Below are 17,970 nucleotides of genomic sequence, written 5' to 3'. Positions count from 1 at the left end.
ACAAATATTCTCGAACAGTTCAATATGTATCAAACATGAAAATAAAAGACTAGCAATAGATATAGAACAATAGCTTTTTTGTATGTAAATGAAGTAGCGCTATAATTATGTAACGTATGTTTCAACACTTACACAACAGTATGTCCATGAAAATATTATATGCCAAGATGATGTCATCATCAGTTATTCTTTACGATTGATGTTGCAAAATCATAGCGACATCACTTAATTCAATGGAAATACCAATTTTAATAGAAATATGACGTAGACAAGCAAAAAAAAAAAACAAAAACAAAATTACCAAATGTGTCTTTTCTTTTGAATTTGTTAATTTGCAATAAATATGCGATTAAAACAAAAGTAAAAGATTGATGTTTCTCTATCTAAATGCTCACGATTATTATAGAAATAACAGACACATGTTTTGAAAACTGGATTGCTCTTTGTTATAATAAACAACGAAAGTAACGTATGTTCCTTATTTTTCCTGTCATTACTATAAACACACCATTTCTATTTTTAAAAAATGGAAAGAACATATTTACACATTTCTAACAATCTGTTTACAATAATAATATAAAGAAAAATTTTAATTTCTCAACATTTTGATTAAATGTATACCGAATCTTATGTTTTTGTTGCTTATTTTGGAATACCTTTCCATAGAAACTGTCAGTATAATCCACCACGCGGTGTTATGAATGAATATTTAACGTGAATCTTAAGATATAGATGTCCCCGATTGATTTTGAGGTCAAAAGGATAAATGTTAAACTACTCTGGACATAAGCTATTTTCTGTTGAGAAATCTTTCCTTGATATACATCAAACTTGAAATACTGGTACCCATTTATGAATAGATGACCCCCATTGGATTTTAATTCACAAGGTCAAAGGTCATACAAAATTACTCAAATGAACAGTTGCTTATAAGTATTTTGAGAGATCAAACTTACATGTATCATTATGGTAGCCTTTGACCGGTAGTTAAACCTTTATTTTCACTGTCTATATACAGACATTCTACCTTTTCAGTATTGCCACAAGGGGAGCATATAATATTACTTCTAAAACATTTTTTCATGGTTGTTCTTATATTTTGATAAAGTTTTTTTCATGGTAGTTATTCTGTACTTCTGCTCTCACAAGCGCCATTTCTGAAAAAAAAATTAAAAATTAAAAACAAGTAGAATAATATTACGTAACGGAATTTCTGGTAAGATATGTTACACTCAGATAAAACATTTTTAATGATTTCTTTATAAGATTGCATAGAACAATCATCAGCGATTAACCCCTTCATTTCTAAGATATATTATGAAAAGATGCTGAATTCTAGCAAGTTGATAAATGTAGAGTTGCATAGTTACATGTATCATAAATAAGACAGTATCAGAGAAAAGCATGCTCTGTATTTCTTACAGAGGATATCTGTATATGCTAGTGAATACGGGAACAATTACACATTTGTTTCTTCAAAACATAGTTGATATTCAACAAACATATCGTTAATGATGATATTTTGTCAATATGTAGTTCAATACTTGATGTCTAATCAAGCATTTCATTAAGTAGCATACGTTACTTTGAGTTACGTATGTTACTAGCATTCTACTCAATGTAATTCTTACACCAGAGGAATTTCGAGATATTTGGAATACGATATACATTCTTTGATATCAGAAGAACAAATTCAGATCAAAACATTACATCTGCTTAATCAAGATTGTATATCAAACATTGCAGTTGTTGTAACAGTATGAGAAAATTATTCCTAATTTTCAAAGTTTAACACGTATTGACTTTCAAACTCAATTGTTCATAGTAGACGTTCATGTCGTATACCACATCATGCAGCCAGAGAACAAAAATACGCGGGAAATTGTTATATCATTCCCTTTAATTAATTTCTCGGTAACGAATGTTACATCACGAATATTACATCTTGACACGTTTGTCAAATTTCAGACCAACCAATGACTTCTGCAAAAGAAATGCTTATATTTTCATTATCTGTACACTACGTGATTTTCATAAAAGGGATAACATTTGCTCTGCAAATTCGTTTTCATAAAATGTTTATGGTATCGTATGTTATATTTCTAAAATCGAAATGCAAAATTTTGAGAATAATGATAACTTCTTCTCAATGCCACATCCAAATATCGCTTGATGAATATTTTCCCAAAGTTTTTGAATATTTTAGCGCCAAAATAGATCAAAAACATAAAGATAATACAAAATCTTTGTCCATACATTGGGTCTTTAATTGACCCTATAATCACAGAATATAATCTGGCGACATGGAGTAATATATACACCACTGCTTAAAATTATACGCAAAAGGTGTTAAACTTTTATTGAATGAAAATTTAGGAAATACAAATGATATTAACGCAAAGATAATAAAAAAAAAAACACGCTCTCAGATTTCCTATTTGCTTGTCCAATTTTAAAAATTGAGTCGGCGACAGTCACGTATGTTACAAAATTAGGGTACCTACGCTTCCTACCAAGTTTATAAGTAAAGCTAGGGGAAATAAAAAGTATACCATGCCTAGGGAGGCTATTGGTCCATGAATGCATAGCACACAAAATATATGATTTGATATAGCTTATTTTCTAATAAAGTGCCGGCGACATCGATTGCACGCTTTTATTGACTTTGAGTGTAAAACGGTAGATCAATCTCTTTCATTAATATTGTCATCCTAAGAAATGCAAAACTATATAGGTAGTGCTGTGAGTAATGTTAAAAAGATGTAAGTGATGGCATCTAGTGCATGTGGCAGTAGTGGTGTACAGGTGGTAGTAATGGGTGTATAGGTGGTGGTATGTGGTGTTTGAGTGGTGTATAGGTGGTGGTAAGTGGTGTTATGTGGTGTATAGGTGGTGGTATGTGGTGTTAATGGAAATGTGAGTGGTAGTATGATGGTGATACATGCAAACTAATAACGGTATATGTATCTCTTTCGTTGATATTGATATGTAAAACTATCAATTCTCAGACGGGGCCTCCGTGGCCGAGTGGTTAGAGCATCGCGCTCAAAATCACACTGCCTATCACCTCTGTCGGCGCGGGTTCTAATTCCGCTCGTGCCGGTAAGTGAGAAAGTTTCCCAGTTTACTTTCGAAAGGTCGGTGGTCTCTTCCCAGGTACATTGTACCTGGGTTCTCTCTTCCACCAATAAAAACTGGGCGCCACCATCTAACTGAAAAATTGTTGAGTGTGGTGATAAACATAAAAAAACAAAACAATTCTCAGACCTGTATAGGTAGTGGTGTGAGTAATGTTAAAGAAGATGTAAGTGATGACATCTGATGTACCAGTAGTGGTGTACAGGTGGTGGTATGTGGCGTATAAGTGGTGGTATGTGGCGTATAGGTGGTGGTAAGTGGTGTGTAAGTGGTGGTATGTGGTGTATGAGTGTTGTTAATGGAAATGTGCGTGGTAGTACGATGGTGATACATGCAAACTAATAACGGTATATCTATCTCTTTCGTTGATATTGATATGTAAAACTATCAATTCTCAGACCTGTATAGGTAGCGGTGTGATTGATGTAAAAAAAAAAAACGGTGTTAAAACACAAGTGTTAGCATCGGATGTGGCATTAGCTGTGTAAATGGTGTTTATGGAAATGTGAATGGTGGTACGTGGTGGTATGTGGTGTTAATGAAAATAAAGGTTGTGGTATGTGGTGTTAACGAAAGTGTAGGTAGGGTGTGTGCGATGTTAACAAAAGTGTGGATGATAGTATAGTTGGCTGGTTATTTCACGTCTCCCGAGAAATACACCACTTGCAAATAAAATACTATGCTTAGTGGTTATACCCGTAGCAGTGACGCTCTTTAACCTGCAAACGCCTACCGCCATAGGGCCTTCCGAAAGACCCATAAATGCAGTGCATCTGGAGGACCAATCACTACCAATGTTTACGTCTTAGGTGGGCGATGGCATGAGGAGGATTCGAATTCATGAGCTTCCGCTTAGGAAGCGAACGCTCTACCATTGAGCAATGCGTCCGGTAATTGCGTGGTGGTGGTGGTGGTGGAAGTATATAAAGAACCTAAAAGCCAGGAATTATTCATTCACTTTTATGCATTCGAGCAGTTAACATGATTGAGTGCTCAGAGTGTCATGCTTTATTTTCCCGCAAATCAGCGATCAGGAAGAGGATATTGACATGAGAGATATCTCTCCAACACAGAGTGATACTGACAGTGACGCAGAGCAAGACAATATCGTCTTTCGCCAAATGGCACATAAAGCGCGAAAACATATTGCCGGAGAGTGGCAGAAGAGATACGAGAAATACTTGAACCAAAATATGTGGGAAAAGAAAGCTAGCAAGAAAGCAGACGAAAAGACCAAAGGAGAAACTTACCAGCAGTTTAGAAAACTGTATGAGCGGTTCCTTTACGATCATTATCAGTTGCAAGAAGACACTACGCACGAACAGGTGACGGACGCCATCGATGAATTTGTGTCCGACAATCATGGATTAAAGAAATCCATTAAGATGGCTCTTCGCAAAAACAAATATTTACTTGAATCGTACCTAGATAAGTACGGCAATGATGAAGACGAGGAGGAGGAAGATGAGGAGGAAGACGAGGAGGAGGAGGAAGACTAGCCGATGCGACAGAATCACACTTCTGTATAACGAGAAACCCACAAATGAACACTGTCTTTAAAAACTTAACCATTCAAATATTGACCTGCATGTACTTGAAGGAAAAAGCTACATCTAATGACATTTTTCATCTGAAATATGCAATAAACAAAAGTTGTAAACCTACAAAAATGTGTTAATTTTTATAACATGGGTATTACGAACCGAACTCACATAAGATACTTTACAATATGGGCACCAGTATGAAGAAACGGGAGTTGGTCATTTTCATCATTTGAGTCATCATGGCTCAACGTGAAGGGTTTTATTTTACGCTCCCCGGTGATGGGTCGAAGGAATCCTTTCCGAGCAATACGGCAGCTCAGTTTAAAATCTTATTACCCCAATCCCTGGATTTGACGGACGGGGATTGGGAAGTCGGTTAACCAAAATGAAGTTTCCCAATGTCTTGAAAAACATCACAGTGGAAGAGGCTTATTTCGATATCCTCGTTCCAGAAGATTTCCTTCCGTACGTCAAAAATCCGGATATTTTTTAGTTTGCATGTGTCACCACCATACTATCACTCAAATCTCCATTAACACCACATACCATCACCTATACACCACATACCACCACTCATACACCACCTATACACCATATACCACCACTCAAACACCACATACCTCCACCTATACACCCCATACCACCAACTGTACACCACTACTGGCAAATCACATGCCATCACTTACATATTCTTTAACATAACTCACACCACTACCCATAGAGGTCCTAAGTTAGGTATTTTTTTTGCATCAGAATATTAATGAAAGAGATTGATTTACCATTATCAGTTTGCGTGTGTCACCACCATATTACCACCCACATTTTATTAACACCACATATCACCACTTGTACGCTAAATAGCACCTACTCCCCAATATCGGCACACCAGTTCCCATGACTTAGGGTTTCTTTAACACTACTCACACTATTACCTATATAGGTCGTTAATTTTGCATTTCTTTCCATATTAATTAAACAAATTGGTTTAGCGTTATTAGTTTGCATGTTTCACCACCATAACACCTCTCACATTTTCGTCAACACCATATACTACCACCTAAATTTTCATTAACACCATATACCACCAATTATGTATCACATACCACCACCTATCACCCCTCACATTCTCATGAACACGACCACTGCCACCGCAGCTGCCACCGCTCATATTTACTTTAACAAGGGTCCGTGTTTACCCTACTCTCAATTGTGTAATCATTATAAGATTGTTCATTATCTTCAATTTTTCATGAACAATTATGAGACATCCTATATCTAAAAGAAAAAAGATAGTTGATATAGTAAAAACCCAGATCTATAGAGAGAGCAAGTGCTCCGATAAAAGGAAGTTTAAAATGCATCTAATGCAGGATATTCATTTTCAAGAGTATGTCAGAAATAATCAGATGCGGAAAGGGGGTTTCTTTATGTGTCAAAAGTGTGTCCTAACTATTCCTCTTGTAACAGGTATATAAATATATACACTTTATACACCAACATACACCGTATATCGTTACCTCTTTACACTCTGCTCGCATTAATTATGTAAATTAGATTTTCTTACAACGTAGTGATGATCAGGATCGGGAGAAAATAGAGGGACAATTTCAAGGTCATAATATGAATTATGACCTTCGCACAAATATAAAAAATGTTGAGTGATTTGATACGAAATTAAAATAATATATTATTTGACCAGCATTTGACAAGAAATGTTTTCACGTATACAGCTTTATCACTTGATAACGGCAGTCAATAACGACAACATATATAGACATGAACTGTAAGATGTACGTCGTGACGTACTTTTTCGTTGTGATCTCATAGGGTGCGAATTGCACAGAGATATATGGACCTATTTAGTTGTTTTTATAACTATAAAATTGCTATATCCATAATAGGGTTTATGTCCAAAGTACTTTTAGAGTAAAAATGAATTGTTTTTAAATATATAGCGTAAAATATATGGGATCCGGGTTAGAATAAGTCCTCACTTCTCTCAAAGGCCGTAAGCGCCGAGCATAGGCCTAAATTTTGCAGTCCTTCACGGGCAGTAATGATGTCTCCTTATGAGTGAATCATTCTCGAGTTCAACAATAAAAAAAATCAATCAATCACATAAGATTCAATACAAAATAATGGCCTAATGCAGAAAGATCTGACTCAAACCACACAATATAGTGAACATATGCATAAACCTTTTGCATGTTACATAGAACTACCAAATAGCTGAGCTCATTGTTTACAAAACAAAGTCAAAGCGATTTTCAGAAAATACCCGCGTTTCCGAGAAGTCAAAACGAAAGGGCTGTGTTTCTAGGGACTTTATAAATTGTTGATTTGATAAATGTGTTTAATTGTTCATTTAATAAATGTGTAAACTTTCAACCATTGTTCTTCTTTAATTCAATTTTTTATTTGAAATTTAACAAAAAGGAATACACAAGGAATGCAAAAGCAATATCAAAAAGTTCACACGCTATCTCCCCAGATTTGCCCAACCTACCCAGCTTGACCTCCCCACCTGGCCAGCTTGACCGCGCCAGGTGGCCTGCTTTTCCATAACGTCATATAAAATGTTCCACAACGTCAATAACCTGAACTCTAAATTAATTAGATTATAACATTTGTTTTACTAAACAGAGTCATTTAATCATGCGTTTTTTTTATTAATAACACTGTGGATTTTAAAGGATTCAAACACTGAGGATTAAAACACCGATAAAACACGGCTCGGGCCTCGTCGTCATCACTGGTATTAAACTGATGATAGTAACGATCGTTACTATCATCTCAAGATGGCGGAAGGACATTCCGGAAAGACCACGTTTACTTATTATATCTATTTGTATTGTTTATTTGCGAATGATATGTAGGCAAGAAATATCATACACTAGCAACAATTACGATCAGGTGTTATTTTATCTTTTATACGGCTCTTATGAACAGAAAATTCGTCGTTGAAAAAACAGTTTTACGTTACTATCTTTATTCATTTCCGTTCTAAAACTTGACCTTTTGACCTCAAAAGTGCACTCAGTTGAACCACCCATCGGGACGGGTTATACTACTCTTGTCTTATGTGCAACCAAAAAAACCACATAGCTAATTTTTGTAAATTGAATAAATTACAGCTATTTTATTGTCATTTGCAAAGTTATGTTTGTCGAGATTGTCCTAGATGATTTTCGTAGAGCTCTAGGGATTGAATTTCAAATTATATGTAGGAATTTGATCATACACAATTTTAAAAATAAGAGATAAGTAGATGTCTGAGGCTTCAGTTCAAAATCTTGCACTTAAAGCAATGATAAATTGTTTAATTGTGTAAGTCATGCCCATCTATAAAAGGAGTTGTAGAAAAAATAGGACAAACTCAAGAATTACTAAATTATGTGTGGAGTTTTTCAAACATAACTTTGCAAATGACAGTAAAATACATTTTTGCTAGAATATTTCATGAAGTGATATATTTTGACAAAACTGAGCAATTATAGGAGCACATAATATGTTGGAATAGTAAAATACAATCCAGACAAGGTGTTCACTTACCACCGTCTATATGTAGGTACACATAAGCAACTGCGCGTTGATTGTAGTATAGACACAACATAAGTTATGCGTAAGTTCGTGACTTTTAAGTGTACATCTATGCTGTTTTATTATTTGAAATAATTCTCAATCCCAGCAGCATCTGCAATAAATCTACATAAAATCAACTCCCATCAGTACTTTCAGTACTTTTATTCTTCTTTAATGCGGGATAATCGGAAGAGAACTGTCTTTGTTTTTAATATAATACATATTGCACCACAGTGTAGTTCTCTTTGGTATTAGGTTGTATCTTTTAATATATTATTATTGATTAATGCTCCAGCGAAGATGATAAAAGAATTCGGAATCTTGAACGAAAATAATGCGCGCATGAGGAAGTCAGAGGTGCGGATCTCGAATGGAAGACACCTTATAAACGAAACATATGTGCATATAATACTATGGGTTGAGCGAAAGAAACGGAAATTAATATAATCTTATGAAGTGTACAATGTCCCATCTTGCAAACTGTCATTGAAGATCAAGAGCTACATCATTCATAGGTAAATATTTGCGTATATAACAAGAAAAGTAAACTCATGGAAATTTCCAATGGGTGAAGGTAGATCATTTGTTAATTCACAGCTGGGGGTGTATTAGATCTGTAAAATGTATGTTATATGAATATAGATGTGTCCGATCAATTGGGGACAACTTGATAAAGTTTTAAATCTGTTTCATACAATCTTCACACGTTCCAACAATCACAACAACAGCCCATGTTATAAATAATAATACAATGTACATATACTTTCTTCTCTTTATTCAATTAAGGCTTCAAAACACCAATGTCTGATAGTAACTTTTAAATTCACGATCATTATTTTGTATCCACAGGCTAGTTTCTGCTCTCTCTCTCTCTCTCTCTCTCTCTCTCTCTCTCTCTCTCTCGAAAATTTGGGGGGAAGTTTTCTGGAGAGAATATCAGTAAGAACATGTTTTGTCCCCACCGATTAAATGCCTTTTACATTATGTGGTTATGTTTATGGAAATTTAAGTGTAAGGACATTCTTCTGTCTTCATAGTTCACTTCCGTCCTCACAGTCCAGGTCAAATGGTGAATGATTTTCCTCACCTTGTTCTCTCTCTGAAAAAAAAAGTTTTACTCCCCTTGCCTTGCTATTTTTTATTAAATCAGAAACAGTTAATGATTATAGCTGTATATAGTGTCGTTAAAAGTAAAAGTTGGTATGTTTCCAAAATATATTCTTGCGGATAAAGATAATGTAAAGATTCTCCTAACTGCAGTGTACAGCCTCATGCAAACGATCGCATTGACGTGTAATACACATTTTTATTCGTTCGCTTCTTGAGCAAAAACTTTCTCTTTAACTGTTCAACACCATTTTTAACCTAAGTCCACGGCTTGCTAAAGTGGGAATAAGTCAATCTAAATTCCAGAGATATTATATAAGATAAAAATAATTAAAACATGTTGGGGAAATAAATGAATTACGAGAATACCAGGGGAACAATATTAGTGTTAGTATCGTTTCTCTGGGAGGCGTTGGGGACACGGTATTACTGGGGGAATGAAGCTAATTTGACCTGTGCTATATGATATAACCTAAATTTTAAGTGCAATTTACCCTTTATAATCCGCCCTCCGCGGATTTTATGAAACGTAAATTGCACCATGTTGGGTTAAATCGTATAAGATAGACCAACATTAACTTCGTTCGATTTTAAACCAATACAAAAAGACATAAAAAACCAAACAAACACAGATGAAATAGAAATCACTTGCACCACGCAAGGATTCACAGCGACGTCGCGCACGCTATTGGGTGTCAATTTTGGTAACGTTAAAATGACGTTAAAAACGCAACGTTATAACATCGATATATTATAATTTACGTTATAAGAAGTTTTCATGAAAAGAATTGATATGACAGGGGTATGACAGTTGAAGCGAATGCAGCATAAAACGAATTAGATGTTTTTCTTGAAACATTATATTTAGGTAAATTATAATGGTTAAGCTAAACTTGCGACATAATCAGAATTAGTCTATATTTCCTCTGTGATCTTCATAACTTTTCTTTTTTAAACCAACAGGAATATACTATCCCAATGTTTTAAAAGAAAAGTATATAACGAACTCATCAAAATGTTTTCATTCATCTTGTGATTTTCAGTAATTTGTCATGCAATAATTGTAAATTAATCTGAAATGATGACAATAAAAAGGAATAGTTAGAATTATGTAATTTGGTACATATGTATGGGCGATTAACTAGCACGTCACCCTCCGTTACACCGATATATTATTTCTATATACAATTTCTGATAATTTAGAAAAATAAAATATTGAATATAAGCATGCTACGAGGATTTGGGTATGAATTAATTCTTACATGCGTGCATGCGGACTAACTGAGATTTACTATCCATAATTCAGTGCTTGCCTCTAATACTATACATGATGGGTTTTTACACACACACACACATATCTATCTATCTATCTATCTATCTATCTATATATATATATATCTTATCATATATATCATCTTATACCAAATTATCAGATGTATATATCATCTTATTATATTATATATATATATATATATATATATATATATATATATATATATATATATATATATATAAGCGCACTGAAAAAGCCACGACACTGTTGGTTATTTAAAACTCGAATTTTCGACGCAACCCGCGTCTTTATCAAGAGACATATATTACATAAACAAATAACACGCAAAAACGACAAGTATCGATAAACTACATTGATGACAAGAGTGATACACTGTTGTACTGAGTGATAAAAATGGTGGTGGTTTCGTTGTAAAGCGTGTTTACTGACTATGGTTTAGAGAGTTTGTACCATGGTCGGGTCGGGATGAAAATAGAATTATTCTTGAAAATTACAGAAATCAGATAAATTTAGAGGGAAAACTTACAAAACAATGTGATTATGGAATAAAATGGTGGGAAGATAATGATATGGACTGATTAAGTTCAAAACAATATTAGGTAGGCCGTACCATTGATGATTCGGATATGGTGAACAACGAAAAATAATGATTGCCAGAAGAACACGATCAAACAACAAACAAGGTCAATCAAAAGACACAGATCTAGCATTAAAATCAAAATCAACAATCAAATAGCTGAATGGGAGAGAAGTCTAAGGAAAAAGATACAGGATAATTTTTCAAGGTAATACACCTTTCAAGGTCAGACAAATTAAATTCGAGTTTTAAATAACCAACAGTGTCGTAGCCATTTCAGTGCTTTTATAAATTTCTTTACTGCCCTTGTATCTTCTCAGATCCGACACTTTAAGAAAGTAGGGTGTTGTTGGGTTTTTGTGCTTTTATATATATATATATATATATATATATATATATCACTGAAGTGAACACAAACGCTTACACTGTAAAATTATGAGATGAATACATGCATATATCCTCCAAAATCACAATTTCGTTCTGCATTTCGTTTTTGAATACATGCATAGCATTGAATAAACAAACACAATTACAGATATTTTTCTGGTTAACCTTGAATTCTAAATGATTGTTTGGCAATGCAGACACGTAGAAAAAAGGGGGGAGGGCTTTTTTGACAATGATCAATATCTGTTATTTCTATATTCAAATGAAGATATTTTGGGTGACTGTCCCCATCCCCACCCCTACCCCCTCTCCCTTCCCACTATATGTCATTGTAGTATAGTGAATGAGAAGAGTGTAAGCTATGATGTGAGGACATGTAGTGAAGGATAAATCTCCACCCTAATTAATTAAAGCGTGGGGGAAATATGAGGCAGTTTTAGCTTATGAGGACCCTACCCTCCCCCTTTATTTTTGGTTTGCATTTCAAGAACTTTATACGAATCTTCTTTGGCTGCCACCCCCCCCCCCTTTCGAAAAACGATGCTACGTACCGGTCCTGTTGTAGAGCAAGACGGCCCCCATAGTGAGACTTCCCCCTGGAAGTCTGGCTCTAGAGCCAGTCCCCCCCCCCCGAGCCAGCCTCCCTCCTCCGCGGAAGTCTGGCTCTAGAGTGAGTCTTCCCCCTGCGGAAGTCTGGCTCTAGAGCGAGTCTTCCCCCTGCGGAAGTCTGGCTCTAGAGTGACCCGTCCCCCGATAGTCTCGCTCTAGAGTAAGCCTTTCCCCCAGCAGACTTGCTATAGAATAAACCTTACCCCCAGGGGGAAGACTCACTCTAGAGCCATAACACCCTCTTGAAGTCTCGCTCTGGAGGGACATCCCCGCTTTCATCCCCTCGTATGCAAACTATGAAATGAATTTTAGTTTTTCGGACAGAGAATTACTTACCTACCTATCTACCTCTCTACCTACCTACCTATACTTACTTACCTACCTCTCTACCTGAAGTTGAACAAGTTTAAAAGCATAACCGATATTTGTACGCAGACGAGAAGAAACATAAACTCGAAATGTCTTCATTTTATTTTTCAAACTTCTAAAACTAGCCAAGGCATAGGTATTATGTGGGTCAAAGCTCAAGGTCTATTGGTCAAACAAAATGACTTATTAATTCCAATGTGTTTTATTCACCGTTTTCTTCTCTTGAGCATGATGAACGACTTAAGCAAAATCATTTAATGCCCTGCTGAAAAAGGTCTTGGTATCTAAACAATCTCCATGAAGTGATAGTAGTTTACCAGGAATAGATGAAGGGGGGAGTCCCGCTATGAGGGAAAGTCTGACTCTACAACTAGTGATATAGTAGGTCTTCGTACGGGGAAGTCTGGATCTAGAGTGAGACTTATCCGGGGGTTCTGCTCTAGAGTGAGCCTTCCCCGAGGGGGAAGGCTGACTAAAGAGCCAGGCTTCCGGGGAAAGGCTCACTCTAGAACCAGGCTTCCGGGGGGAAGTCTCATTATGGGGGAAGGCTCAGGCTACAACACCAGCATTGAACAAAATATTTTCCACGAACAACTCCGCCTCCGGAGTTGAATGATGCTCCCCACTTGTCGATTTCATATGATTAGCATAAACGCAAATTGTCCATGCAGCTTGATCTCGTGGGCCTTAAATAAATAGTTACCCCGGTCCATTCCTAAGACAACAGAGCAATTAAGATGTAATGTTTAGAAGCTAAACGGAATTATTGATATATGTACATGGTTTATGGTGATTTGTCAAAGGCATTTAATCATGCATGGCATAAGGGACTTTTTATTAAGCTACACATTCAGAGTTATTGATAAATTGCTAAAACTGTTCTAAAGTTATCTAAACAGAAATGAAATGGTATATTGCATAGAAATACATGTTTAATTCAAACTCACGTGTTGTAATCCTTCAAGGGATCTGTATTAGGTCCTATTTTATTTTCTTACATGGCAATGATATTGCTAGAATGTGTCAAAGTTACATGTATGTATAATTTTAGTTGAAATCCCCTTTCTAAGACAACAATTTACATTTGTTGCTGAGCACTTGTACCTGGAATTGGGCAATGGTGTTTGGATCCACTGTCATTTGCGGAGTTTTGTGTGTGTGTGTGTGTTTTAATGGTTTTCTCTTTGCCTACATTCTTCATTATTTTGTTTGTTGCATCCCCCCTTATTTATTCTTTACCCATTTGTATCCGATCTGAAGCTGTCAATGTGCATGTGATTGTGTCTCTTGTAATATGTAAATATAACACGAAAATGTACTTGTATACATAATCAATGCATTATAAAACTGTTTAAGTTTATCTAAATACAAATATATTTTTAAATTCAATGTTAAATATCATTATGTTGTATAATTGTATCAACTGTATCACAACAATGTTGCATTGTGTAGTTATAAAACCGATATTTCTTTTGATATACGTGTATTTAAATGTAATTACAAACACATGCTCATCGTAACGTCAAACCGGTCTTGTTTTTACGTCTGTGACAAAAGGTGTTGACATTTATTTTTTGTTGGAATTTTGTAATTATTAGACTACATATATTTTAAGTTAAAGAAGACACCTTTTCAAGATATGCACATTCATTAAAAATCATAACATTTCTTAATTTTTGTTAATATCAATCTATACGGATGATTGATTTTTAAGCATTATTCAATTTCAATTAACACAATACGATTACGGCAAGGTGTGACATTCAGTGTTGACTCCGTAGATTGTCTCAAAAACAAACAAATGTTGACATAATCAATTCACACGTTTTGTTACGATGAAATTGTGATTTGCGCATTCCGTAAATGATATTCAAAAGGTGCACATTACTAAAAATGTCTTCTTAAATTACTTTAATTCAATAAATATCTTCATTATCTGTGACGTTTTGAACATCAAATTATCACTGTGTCACCTAGCTATACATTGGATACCATTTTAACTTTTACAATAAACTACATGTCATGTTAAAATTTTGTTCAAAAATTTATTTAAAAATAATATAAAAATCTATTTCTAAAATCGTTTTAATTTAACATACACCGTTAACTCAATATAACTAAACAAACTCTATTAAAAGACATTTTCAAATTGTGACTTAAGACGTTGTGACACGTAATCTAATGAACGTAATGAATAATGACGCAATGAATAATCCACATACCAAACACCTATAATACAATATCCACTGTTTCTTAAGTATAGTTATTTTCATATTAAAATCACTTATCCAAAGATTAATTCAAATTTTAAATAAATAATTCAGAATTATCGCAAATGTCCAAATGTACTTACAAACTGTGTCATGGACATGGTATATTTTCCTAACGTTAAGGCTTATCTACACCTCCATTCTTGCATTGTGAATCAGCGTCTACATCATACAGATTAGGTGACATCATAATTCTAATAGCTTGCAGGCGCGTAGCCAGACAGAAAATGAAGTGTACGCAAATTAAGGCAGGGGTTCTGGGGGCCGCCTTGAGGCCCCCAGTGGGTCCAGGGCGAAGGCCTGGTGGGGGCCCAGGGGGCGAAGCCCCCGGAAGCTCCTGGGTTTTATTGATTACAATCACCAATTTTTTTGAGTATACAACGGGTATTTTGGCTGTCAATTTTCGAAACAAACGAATTCAAACAATAGAATAGACATGATGATTGGAGTTAATCATAAATAGGAAATACATAGCGCAAAGTTACACTTAAGGCAATGACATAAAAATGTAAAAATAATTTCTCTTTTTTTTAGCAAATAATGTGTACACCCAAAGTCAATAAAAGCGTTCAATTGAGGGTTTCAAAATCATAGTTTATCGACCATTCAAAATATATATGGTAACATGCGTTTATTAATGGTAAATATCTGTTGAACACTCACCTCAAATTGTTTCAAGTTAAGTATGACAGATTTTGTTTTACAGTAGGTCAAAGTATGGTATATTTTTCGAGATTTTTCTCACATGTAACCTTCGTTACTGAGTCCTTGACATGATAATATTTAAGATAAACATTAATTTTCCATGTATTATTCCATAATTTGTATTGGAATTGACTGACCATATATTTTTCTAATTTGCGAAAGACAATAAATACAGGTTTTCAAAGAAAATATTTAATCAACACAACAAGAAATTATCTGCTGTAAAAGTCAGCAATAAGATTTTAAGAGCGCAAAATAAACGACTAGATATCACTTTCAATATCTTTGAAATGGCAAAAAATAAAATTGATTAACAAATATTCTCGAACAGTTCAATATGTATGAAACATGAAAACAAAAGACTAGCAATAGGTATAGAACGATAGCTTTTTTGTATGTAAATGAAGTAGCGCTATAATTATGTAACGTATGTTTCAACACTTACACAACAGTACATCCATGAAAATATTGTGCCAAAACGATGCCACCATCAGTTATTCTTTACGATTGATGTTGCAAAATCATAACGACATCACTTAATTCAATGGAAATACCAATTTTAATAGAAATATAACGTAGACAAGCAAAATTTTTTACCATATGTGTCTTTTCTTCTGAATTTGTTAAGTTGCAATAAATGTGCGATTAAAACAAAAGTAATAGATTGATGTTTCGCTATTTAAATGCTCGTGATTCTTATAGAAATAACAGACACATGTTTTGAAACCTGGATTGCTCTTTGTTATAATAAACAATGAAAGTAACGTATGTTTCTTATTTTTTCTTTCATTACTATAAACACATCATTTCTATTCAAAAAATGGAGAGAATCATATGTACCCATTTCTAACAATCTGTTTACAATAATAATATAAAGAAAATGTTTAATTTCCCAACATTTTGATTAAATGTATACCGAATCTTATGTTTTTGTTGCTTATTTTGGAATACCTTTCCATAGAAACTGTCAATATAATCCACCACGCGGTGTTATGATTGAATATTTAACGTGAACCTTAAGACATAGATGCCCCCTATTAATGTTGAGGTCAAAAGGACAACGGTTAAACTACTCTGGACATACGCTATTGTCCGTTGAGAAATCTTTCCTTGATAGACATCAAACTTGAAACCCTGGTGCCCCTTATGAATAGATGACCCCCATTGGATTCCAAGTCACAAGGTCAAAGGTCATACAAAATTACTCAAATGACCAGTTGCTTATAAGTATTTTGAGAGACAAAACTTACATGCATCATTATGGTAGCCTTTGACTGGTAGTTAAACCTTTATTTTCACTGTCTATACAGACATTCTACCTTTTCAGTATTGCAACAAGGGGAGCATATAATATTATTTCTAACACATTTTTTCATGGTTGTTCTTATGTTTTAATACATTTTTTTTCATGGTAGTTATTCTGTACTTCTACTCTCACAAGCGCCATTTCTGAAAAAAATAAATAAAAAATTAAAAACAAGTAGAATAATATTACGTAACGGAATTTCTGGTAACATATGTTACACTCAGATAAAATATTTTTGAATGATTTCTCTATAAGATTGCATAGAACAATCATCAGAGATTAGTCCCTTCATTTCTAAGATATATTATGAAAAGATGCTGAATTCTAGCAAATTGATAAATGTAGAGTTGCATAGTTACATGTATCATAAATAGGACAGGAGCAGAGGAAAACATGGCCTGTATTTCTTGCAGAGGATATCTGTATATGCTAGTGAATACGGGAACAATAACACATTTGTTTCTTCATAACATAGTTGATATTCAACAAACATATCATTAATGATGATATTTTGTCAATATGTAGTTCAATATTTGATGTCGAATCAAGCATTTCATTAAGTAGCATACGTTACTTTGAGTAACGTATGTTACCAGCATTCTACTCAATGTAATTCTTACACCAGAAGAATTTCGAGATATTTGGAATACGATATACATTCTTTGATATCAGAAGAACAAATTCAGACCAAAACATTTCATCTGCTTAATCAATATTGTATATCAAACATTGCAATTGTTGTAACAGTACTTACCGTAAGAGAAAATTAATCATAATTCTCAAAGTTTAACACGTATTGACTTTCAAACTCAAATGTTCATAGTAGACGTTCATGTCGTATACCACATCATGCAGAGAGAGAGCAAAAATACGCCGGAAATTGTTCTATCATTCCCTTTAATTAATTTCTCGGTAACGAATGTTACATCACGAATGTTACATCTTGACACGTTTGTCAAATTTCAGACCAACCAATGACTTCTGCAAAAGAAATGTTTATATTTTTATTCTCTGTACACTACAAGATTTTCATAAAAGGGGTAACATTTGCTCTGCAAATACGTTTTCATAAAAAAAAAATA

At 34.4% G+C, this 17,970-nt stretch overlaps 1 protein-coding gene and 1 long non-coding RNA gene across 5 annotated transcripts in view; one reads left to right on the top strand and one right to left on the bottom strand.

Annotated features, from left to right (window-relative positions):
- Positions 1–17,970, top strand: part of LOC125676214 (uncharacterized) — a 499,894-nt gene that overhangs the window by 217,301 nt on the left and 264,623 nt on the right. The gene's annotated exons all lie outside the window — the stretch shown is intronic.
- LOC130052901 (uncharacterized) lies at positions 16,950–17,887 on the bottom strand. Its single transcript, XR_008801272.1, has 2 exons — positions 17,643–17,887; positions 16,950–17,031 (listed from the first exon to the last, which is right to left on the bottom strand). It is a non-coding gene; the product is annotated as an uncharacterized LOC130052901 (long non-coding RNA).

This window comes from Ostrea edulis, chromosome 3 (assembly GCF_947568905.1).
Source record: "Ostrea edulis chromosome 3, xbOstEdul1.1, whole genome shotgun sequence".
Lineage (NCBI taxonomy): Eukaryota > Metazoa > Mollusca > Bivalvia > Ostreida > Ostreidae > Ostrea > Ostrea edulis.
Note: the sequence above shows the minus strand (reverse complement) of the source record. Positions and strands in the feature narration are given on the sequence as shown.